Genomic DNA, 8,155 nt, shown 5'->3' with positions numbered 1-8,155 from the left:
TCTCCCAATCACCTCTCCTCTTGCGCTGTTTTCAGTCATCCAATCACGTCTCCTCTTGCACTGTTTTCAATCTCCCAATCACCTCTCCTCTTGCGCTGTTTTCGATCTCCCAATCTCCTCTCCTCTTTCGCTGTTTTCAGTCTCCCAATCACGTCTACTCTTGCGCTGTTTTCAATCACCCCATCACCTCTCCTCTCGCGCTGTTTTCGATCTCCCAATCACCTCTCCTCTCGCGCTGCTTTCAATCTCCCGACTGAATGTCCTTTCGCACTGTTTTCAATCTCCCAATCAACTCTCCTCTCGTGCTGTTTTCAATCTCCCGACTGACTCTCCTCTCGCGCTGTTTTTAATCCCCCGACTGACTCTCATCTCGCGCTGTATTCAATCTCCCGAGTGACTTTCCTCTCACGCTGTTTTCAATCTCCCGATCACCTCTCCTCTCGCGCTGTTTTCGATCTCCCAATCACCTCTCCTCTTTCGCTTTTTTCAGTCTCCCAATCATCTCTCCTCTCGCGCTGTTTTCGATCTTCCAATCCCCTCTCCTCTCGCGCTGTTTTCGATCTCCCAATCACCTCTCCTCTCGCGCTGTTTTCAATCTCCCGATCACCTCTCCTCTCGCGCTGTTTTCGATCTCCCAATCACCTCTCCTCTTGCGCTGTTTTCAGTCTCCCAATCACGTCTCCTCTCGCGCTTCTTTCAATCTCCCGACTGACTCTCCTCTCGCGCTGTTTTCATTCTCCCAATCACTTCTCCTCTCGCGCTGTTTTCAATCTCCGAAGAGAATCTCCTCTTGCGCTGTTTTCAATCTCCCGTGTGACTCTCCTCTAGCGCTGTTTTCAATCTCCCAATCACCTCTCCTCTCGCGCTGTTTTCGATCTCCCAATCACCTCTCCTCTCGCGCTGTTTTCAATCTCCCAATCACCTCTCCTCTCGCGCTGTTTTCAATCTCCCGACAGACTCTCCTCTCGCGCTGTTTTCAATCTCCTGACTAAATCTCCTCTCACCCAGTTTTTAATTTTCCACCTGACTCTCCTCTCGCGCTGTTTTCGATCTCCCGATCACCTCTCCTCTCGCGTTTTTTTCAATCTCCCAATCACATCTCCTCTCGCGCTGTTTTCAATCTCCTGACTGACTCTCCTCTCACGCTGTTTTTATTTTTCCGCCTGACTTTCGTCTCGCACTCTTTTCGATCTCCCAATCACCTCAGCTCTCGCGCTGTTTTCAATCTCCCGACTGACTCTCCTCTTGCACTCTTTTCGATCTTCCAATCACCTCTCCTCTCGCGCTGTTTTCATTCTCCCGACTGACTCTCCTCTCGCGCTGTTTTCAATCTCCAAATCAACTCTCCTCTCGTGCTGTTTTCAGTCTCACAATCACCTCTCCTCTCGCGCTGTTTTCAATCTCCCAATCACCTCTCCTCTCGCGCTGTTTTCAGTCTCCCGACAGACTCTCCTCTCGCGCTGCTTAAAATCTCCGGACTGACTCTCCTCTCGCGCTGTTATCAATCTCTCGACTGACTTCCCTCTCGCGCTGTTTTCAATCTCCCGACGGACTCTCCTCTCGCGCTGTTTTCAATCTCCCAATCACTCCTCTTTGCAGTTTTCAATCTCCCGAGTGACTCTCCTCTCACGCTGTTTTCGATCTCCCAATCACCTCTCCTCTTGCGCTGTTTTCAGTCATCCAATCACGTCTCCTCTTGCACTGTTTTCAATCTCCCAATCACCTCTCCTCTTGCGCTGTTTTCGATCTCCCAATCTCCTCTCCTCTTTCGCTGTTTTCAGTCTCCCAATCACGTCTACTCTTGCGCTGTTTTCAATCACCCCATCACCTCTCCTCTCGCGCTGTTTTCGATCTCCCAATCACCTCTCCTCTCGCGCTGCTTTCAATCTCCCGACTGAATGTCCTTTCGCACTGTTTTCAATCTCCCAATCAACTCTCCTCTCGTGCTGTTTTCAATCTCCCGACTGACTCTCCTCTCGCGCTGTTTTTAATCCCCCGACTGACTCTCATCTCGCGCTGTATTCAATCTCCCGAGTGACTTTCCTCTCACGCTGTTTTCAATCTCCCGATCACCTCTCCTCTCGCGCTGTTTTCGATCTCCCAATCACCTCTCCTCTTTCGCTTTTTTCAGTCTCCCAATCATCTCTCCTCTCGCGCTGTTTTCGATCTTCCAATCCCCTCTCCTCTCGCGCTGTTTTAGATCTCCCAATCACCTCTCCTCTCGCGCTGTTTTCAATCTCCCGATCACCTCTCCTCTCGCGCTGTTTTCGATCTCCCAATCACCTCTCCTCTTTCGCTGTTTTCAGTCTCCCAATCACGTCTCCTCTCGCGCTTCTTTCAATCTCCCGACTGACTCTCCTCTCGCGCTGTTTTCATTCTCCCAATCACCTCTCCTCTCGCGCTGTTTTCAATCTCCCAATCACCTCTCCTCTCGCGCTGTTTTCAATCTCCCGACAGACTCTCCTCTAGCGCTGTTTTCAATCTCCTGACTAACTCTCCTCTCACCCAGTTTTTAATTTTCCACCTGACTCTCCTCTCGCGCTGTTTTCGATCTCCCAATCACCTCTCCTCTCGCGTTTTTTTCAATCTCCCAATCACATCTCCTCTCGCGCTGTTTTCAATCTCCTGACTGACTCTCCTCTCACGCTGTTTTTATTTTTCCGCCTGACTTTCGTCTCGCACTCTTTTCGATCTCCCAATCACCTCAGCTCTCGCGCTGTTTTCAATCTCCCGACTGACTCTCCTCTTGCACTCTTTTCGATCTTCCAATCACCTCTCCTCTCGCGCTGTTTTCATTCTCCCGACTGACTCTCCTCTCGCGCTGTTTTCAATCTCCAAATCAACTCTCCTCTCGTGCTGTTTTCAGTCTCACAATCACCTCTCCTCTCGCGCTGTTTTCAATCTCCCAATCACCTCTCCTCTTGCGCTGTTTTCAATCTCCTGACTGACTCTCTTCTCGCGCTGTTTTCAATCTCCCGACTGTCTCTCTTCTGCATTGTTATCAATCTCCCAATCACCTTTCTTCTCGCACTGTTTTCATTCTCCCAATCACCTCTCCTCTCTCACTGGTTTCAATCGCCCGACTGACACTCCTCTCGCGCTGTTTTCAATCTCCAGACTGACTCTCCTGTCGCGCTGTTCTCAATCTCCCGACTGACTCTCCTCTCGCGCTGGTTTCAATCTCCCGACTGACTCTCCTCTCGGTCTGTTTAAAATCTCCCGACTGTCTCTCCTCTCGCGCTGTTTTGAATCTCCCGACTGACTCTCCTCTCGCGCTGTTTTCAATCTCCCGACTGACTCTCCTCTCGCGCTGTTTTCAATCTCCCGACTGACTCTCCTCTCGCGCTGTTTTCAATCTCCCAATCACCTCTCCACTCGCACTGTTTTCAATCTCCCGACTGACTCTCCTCTCACTCTGTTTTTAATCTCCCAATCACCTCTCCACTCGCGCTGTTTTCAATCTCCCGACAGACTCTCCTCTCGCGCTGTTTTCAATCTCCTGACTAACTCTCCTCTCACCCAGTTTTTAATTTTCCACCTGACTCTCCTCTCGCACTGTTTTCGATCTCCCAATCACCTCTCCTCTCGCGCTGTTTTCAATCTCCCGACTAACTCTCCTCTTGCACTGTTTTCAATCTCCCGACTGACTCCCCTCTCGCGCTGTTTTTAATTTCCCAACTGACTCTTCTCTCGCGCTGTTTTCAATCTCCCGACTGACTCTCCTCTCGCGTTTTTTTCAATCTCCCAATCACATCTCCTCTCGCGCTGTTTTCAATCTCCTGACTGACTCTCCTCTCACGCTGTTTTTATTTTTCCGCCTGACTTTCGTCTCGCACTCTTTTCGATCTCCCAATCACCTCAGCTCTCGCGCTGTTTTCAATCTCCCGACTGACTCTCCTCTTGCACTCTTTTCGATCTTCCAATCACCTCTCCTCTCGCGCTGTTTTCATTCTCCCGACTGACTCTCCTCTCGCGCTGTTTTCAATCTCCAAATCAACTCTCCTCTCGTGCTGTTTTCAGTCTCACAATCACCTCTCCTCTCGCGCTGTTTTCAATCTCCCAATCACCTCTCCTCTTGCACTGTTTTCAATCTCCTGACTGACTCTCTTCTCGCGCTGTTTTCAATCTCCCAACTGTCTCTCTTCTGCATTGTTATCAATCTCCCAATCACCTTTCTTCTCGCACTGTTTTCATTCTCCCAATCACCTCTCCTCTCTCACTGGTTTCAATCGCCCGACTGACACTCCTCTCGTGCTGTTTTCAATCTCCAGACTGACTCTCCTGTCGCGCTGTTCTCAATCTCCCGACTGACTCTCCTCTCGCGCTGGTTTCAATCTCCCGACTGACTCTACTCTCGGTCTGTTTAAAATCTCCCGACTGTCTCTCCTCTCGCGCTGTTTTGAATCTCCCGACTGACTCTCCTCTCGCGCTGTTTTCAATCTCCCGACTGACTCTCCTCTCGCGCTGTTTTCAATCTCCCGACTGACTCTCCTCTCGCGCTGTTTTCAATCTCCCAATCACCTCTCCACTCGCACTGTTTTCAATCTCCCGACTGACTCTCCTCTCACTTTGTTTTTAATCTCCCAATCACCTCTCCACTCGCGCTGTTTTCAATCTCCCGACTGACTGTCCTCTCACGCTGTTTTCAATCTCCCAATCACCTCTCCTCTCGCGCTGTTTTCAATCTCCCGACTGACTCTCCTCTCACGCTGTTTTCAATCTTCCGATCACCTCTCCTCTCGCGCTGTTTTCATTCTCCCCACTGACTCTCCTCTCGCGCTGTTTTCAATCTCCCGACTGACTCTCCTCTCACGCTGTTTTCAATCTCCCAATCACCTCTCCTCTCGCGCTGTTTTCAATCTCCCGACTGACTCTCCTCTCACGCTGTTTTCAATCTCCCGACTGACTCTCCTCTCGCGCTGTTTTCAATCTCCTGACTGACTCTCGTCTCGCGCTGTTTTCAATCTCCCAATCACCTCTCCTCTCGCGCTGTTTCGAATCTCCCGATATTCTCTCCTCTCACGCTGTTTTCAATCTCCCAATCACCTCTCCTCTCGCGCTGCTTCGAATCTCCCGACTGATTCTCCTCTCGCGATGGTTTCAATCTCCCGACTGACTCTCTTCTCGCGCTGTTTTGAATCTCCCGAATGACTCTGCTCTCGCGCTGTTTTCAATCTCCTGACTGACTCTCCTCTCGCACTGTTTTCAATCTCCCAAGCACCTCTCCTTTCGCGCTGTTGTCAATCTCCCGACTGACTCTCCTCCCACGCTATTTTCAATCTGCCAATCACCTCTCCTCTCGCGCTGTTTTCGATCTGCCAATCACCTCTCCTCTCGCGCTGCTTTCAATCTCCCAATCACCTCTCCTCTCGCGCTGTTTTCAGTCTCCCGACAGACTCTCCTCTCGCGCTGTTTAAAATCTCCGGACTGACTCTCCTCTCACGCTGTTATCAATCTCTCGACTGACTTCCCTCTCGCGCTGTTTTCAATCTCCCGACGGACTCTCCTCTCGCGCTGTTTTCAATCTCCCAATCACTCCTCTTTGCAGTTTTCAATCTCCCGAGTGACTCTCCTCTCACGCTGTTTTCAATCTCCCAATCACCTCTCCTCTTGCGCTGTTTTCAGTCATCCAATCACGTCTCCTCTTGCACTGTTTTCAATCTCCCAATCACCTCTCCTCTTGCGCTGTTTTCGATCTCCCAATCTCCTCTCCTCTTTCGCTGTTTTCAGTCTCCCAATCACGTCTACTCTTGCGCTGTTTTCAATCACCCCATCACCTCTCCTCTCGCGCTGTTTTCGATCTCCCAATCACCTCTCCTCTCGCGCTGCTTTCAATCTCCCGACTGAATGTCCTTTCGCACTGTTTTCAATCTCCCAATCAACTCTCCTCTCGTGCTGTTTTTAATCTCCCGACTGACTATCCTCTCGCGCTGTTTTCAATCTCCCGACTGACTCTCCTCTCGCGCTGTTTTTAATCCCCCGACTGACTCTCATCTCGCGCTGTATTCAATCTCCCGAGTGACTTTCCTCTCACGCTGTTTTCAATCTCCCGATCACCTCTCCTCTCGCGCTGTTTTCGATCTCCCAATCACCTCTCCTCTTTCGCTTTTTTCAGTCTCCCAATCATCTCTCCTCTCGCGCTGTTTTCGATCTTCCAATCCCCTCTCCTCTCGCGCTGTTTTCGATCTCCCAATCACCTCTCCTCTCGCGCTGTTTTCAATCTCCCGATCACCTCTCCTCTCGCGCTGTTTTCGATCTCCCAATCACCTCTCCTCTTGCGCTGTTTTCAGTCTCCCAATCACGTCTCCTCTCGCGCTTCTTTCAATCTCCCGACTGACTCTCCTCTCGCGCTGTTTTCATTCTCCCAATCTCCTCTCCTCTCGCGCTGTTTTCAATCTCCGAAGAGACTCTCCTCTTGCGCTGTTTTCAATCTCCCGTGTGACTCTCCTCAAGCGCTGTTTTCAATCTCCCAATCACCTCTCCTCTCGCGCTGTTTTCGATCTCCCAATCACCTCTCCTCTCGCGCTGTTTTCAATCTCCCAATCACCTCTACTCTCGCGCTGTTTTCAATCTCCCGACAGACTCTCCTCTCGCGCTGTTTTCAATCTCCTGACTAACTCTCCTCTCACCCAGTTTTTAATTTTCCACCTGACTCTCCTCTCGCACTGTTTTCGATCTCCCAATCACCTCTCCTCTCGCGCTGTTTTCAATCTCCCGACTAACTCTCCTCTTGCACTGTTTTCAATCTCCCGACTGACTCTCCTCTCGCGTTTTTTTCAATCTCCCAATCACATCTCCTCTCGCGCTGTTTTCAATCTCCTGACTGACTCTCCTCTCACGCTGTTTTTATTTTTCCGCCTGGCTTTCGTCTTGCACTCTTTTCGATCTCCCAATCACCTCAGCTCTCGCGCTGTTTTCAATCTCCCGACTGACTCTCCTCTTGCACTCTTTTCGATCTTCCAATCACCTCTCCTCTCGCGCTGTTTTCATTCTCCCGACTGACTCTCCTCTCGCGCTGTTTTCAATCTCCAAATCAACTCTCCTCTCGTGCTGTTTTCAGTCTCACAATCACCTCTCCTCTCGCGCTGTTTTCAATCTCCCAATCACCTCTCCTCTTGCGCTGTTTTCAATCTCCTGACTGACTCTCTTCTCGCGCTGTTTTCAATCTCCCGACTGTCTCTCTTCTGCATTGTTATCAATCTCCCAATCACCTTTCTTCTCGCACTGTTTTCATTCTCCCAATCACCTCTCCTCTCTCACTGGTTTCAATCGCCCGACTGACACTCCTCTCGCGCTGGTTTCAATCTCCAGACTGACTCTCCTGTCGCGCTGTTCTCAATCTCCCGACTGACTCTCCTCTCGCGCTGGTTTCAATCTCCCGACTGACTCTCCTCTCGGTCTGTTTAAAATCTCCCGACTGTCTCTCCTCTCGCGCTGTTTTGAATCTCCCGACTGACTCTCCTCTCGCGCTGTTTTGAATCTCCCGACTGACTCTCCTCTCGCGCTGTTTTCAATCTCCCGACTGACTCTCCTCTCGCGCTGTTTTCAATCTCCCAATCACCTCTCCACTCGCACTGTTTTCAATCTCCCGACTGACTCTCCTCTCACTCTGTTTTTAATCTCCCAATCACCTCTCCACTCGCGCTGTTTTCAATCTCCCGACAGACTCTCCTCTCGCGCTGTTTTCAATCTCCTGACTAACTCTCCTCTCACCCAGTTTTTAATTTTCCACCTGACTCTCCTCTCGCACTGTTTTCGATCTCCCAATCACCTCTCCTCTCGCGCTGTTTTCAATCTCCCGACTAACTCTCCTCTTGCACTGTTTTCAATCTCCCGACTGACTCCCCTCTCGCGCTGTTTTTAATTTCCCAACTGACTCTTCTCTCGCGCTGTTTTCAATCTCCCGACTGACTCTCCTCTCGCGTTTTTTTCAATCTCCCAATCACATCTCCTCTCGCGCTGTTTTCAATCTCCTGACTGACTCTCCTCTCACGCTGTTTTTATTTTTCCGCCTGACTTTCGTCTCGCACTCTTTTCGATCTCCCAATCACCTCAGCTCTCGCGCTGTTTTCAATCTCCCGACTGACTCTCCTCTTGCACTCTTTTCGATCTTCCAATCACCTCTCCTCTCGCGCTGTTTTCATTCTCCCGACTG

This window comes from Cetorhinus maximus, unplaced genomic scaffold, assembly GCF_964194155.1.
Source record: "Cetorhinus maximus unplaced genomic scaffold, sCetMax3.hap1.1 HAP1_SCAFFOLD_433, whole genome shotgun sequence".
Taxonomy (NCBI): domain Eukaryota; kingdom Metazoa; phylum Chordata; class Chondrichthyes; order Lamniformes; family Cetorhinidae; genus Cetorhinus; species Cetorhinus maximus.
The sequence above is the reverse complement of the archived record's forward strand: the minus strand, read 5'-3'. Positions refer to the sequence as shown.